Raw genomic sequence first — 2,279 nt, forward strand, 5'->3', positions numbered from 1 at the left:
TTTAAACACAACGATTTTAATAACACAACATTAAGATCTTGCTTGGCTGTAGTCCTATTCTTATTATATTGATTTTATAAATTATTTGAGCCTTAGTTCTAATTATTTCTAATTTAATCAATCTTGAAATGTATGTATAAGACAGCAAGCTTTGGAAACATTCTTCGATGAAATAAATAAAAATTATTAGATTGATATATTATATTTATGAACAGCGATATGTTAATTTATTAAACAATAATTTTCTAAAATTTATTATATATGTATACTGAATTTTTATTCAAAATATTATACAATATCTTTTTTTAAATTTATTATCTTGCGATGAATATAAAATTATTATTAGTTATTACATTTTGGAATAATACATTTTATGTATAATCAAGGCTATTTAAAGTATAATATTAATACTATTAATTAGATAAATTATTAATGTAAACAATAAAGTACTGCGTAATAATGTATCAATTTCATCAATAAAGTAATAAAAAATATTGGATGGATACATATTAAATTTATTATGAGTAACACATTTATTGTATATATCGAATTTCTACATGAGATATAATATTCTTTTATAATTTATTACTTTTGTCGCAAAATAGATAATATAAAATAATTATTGCGCTTTTGAATAATTTTCATAATATGTTATTTACAAGGCTATTTAGAAGATAATACTATTAAATTTCATTAATAACACAGCCACATAAAAAAATTTGTTGATCTGGAGAGAAGTCCATGATATTCTTATATATTTTGAAACTTTGAAAAAACCAAAAAACACATTAAATGTCCAAATTGCTCTATAACGTCACAACTTTTTATTATATATAATATATAATATATATATTGTTATATTTATTGTTATATTTATTTTATTATTAAAAATTCATTTTTATACTAAAAATAAAAATAAAACAAACGATCTATCTTGACATATGTTATCAAGATCGTGATTATGAACATTATTTAAAAGATAATATTCAAAAAATTTTAATTATCAGACACTTTAAAGAACTCTAATGTTGGCGATATTGTAATTTCCAAGTCATAACTTGGAAAGTTCTTATTGAAAAATAATTTTATAATAATGTTTCAAAAAGTTCTTGATCGATTTTACAGAAAAACAGCAATAGAAAATTGTTTATTTTCTTCTCATAAAGTTCTGAGAATTTTTTCAGAATTCTTAATACTGTACTTTCTTATGTTGATAAAAATAAGAAAATGCAATACTAAAAAGTTGATAAAAAATTCTGAAAAAATTCGTAACTCGGATTCTCATATAGACAATAGCATTTTGACACAGAGCGCTGATAAATGAAAAGTCGGTTGTGGAAGTAAAATTTATCTCCGATTATGAAGTTGGTAGTAAATCTTTCCTTGAGATCGATTCTGTATCTTCAAACAAGATGAAAATTACAAAAGTGAGCGAACTTACTAGAATACTGATTGAATTTCATTGGTCACCTAGTAAATTTGCTCACTTTTGTAATTTTCATCTTATTTGAAGATATCAGAATCGACTCCCTTGTGCAAGACATTATTTAAGATGATTTTAAAATAAGAACAGATTATGATTACCCCCCATGTTTCGCGTTTCATAGTTAGTAGCCTTTCCGCACTGACGACAAGGAGCAAAAGTAGGTGTAATTTAGCCGAACTGTACATATCACGTAATCCTTCCACCACGCTCCTGACTTTAAAGAATACTACTGTCTTCCCTTTCTCCTGAAACATAATTCGATTAATAGAATAATAGTAGAAAAAGAGTTCTGCGCCCAAACATTCACTCATAATATCTCTAGCCACAGTATAAGTACATACAATATTTTGACAGATACTGAACTTTTTATGTGGTCCCCAATGTTTCATGCGATTTCCAATCAGGAATGTGGCCTTCAGCAAGTTGAAATTACAGGTTAGATTAGCTACATCTTCTTTCCATAAAATATAATTAACCCTTTCGCCTACAATATTATGTGAGACTCGTGGTAAAGAAATCGTGCCAAATATGAATATTACGGGTGAAAGCTGTGGTACGTCGTTCGTACAAAGCTTAATTTTTTTTAATTTGTAAAAGTATGGCAAAGGGTTAATAAAATTAAGTTTTATTAAAAAATTAAATCAAATTTTTTCGGAGACGCTATATTGTGTAGACTGTTATATTTGTATACGCTAAAGTATTCTCGTAAAATAAAGTGTGTGTGTGTGTGTGTGTGTGTGTGTGTGTGTGTGTGTGTGTGTGTGTGTGTGTGTGTGTGTGTGTGTGTGTGTGT

The sequence above is a fragment of the Atta cephalotes genome (assembly GCF_000143395.1).
Source record: "Atta cephalotes unplaced genomic scaffold scaffold00004, whole genome shotgun sequence".
Lineage (NCBI taxonomy): Eukaryota > Metazoa > Arthropoda > Insecta > Hymenoptera > Formicidae > Atta > Atta cephalotes.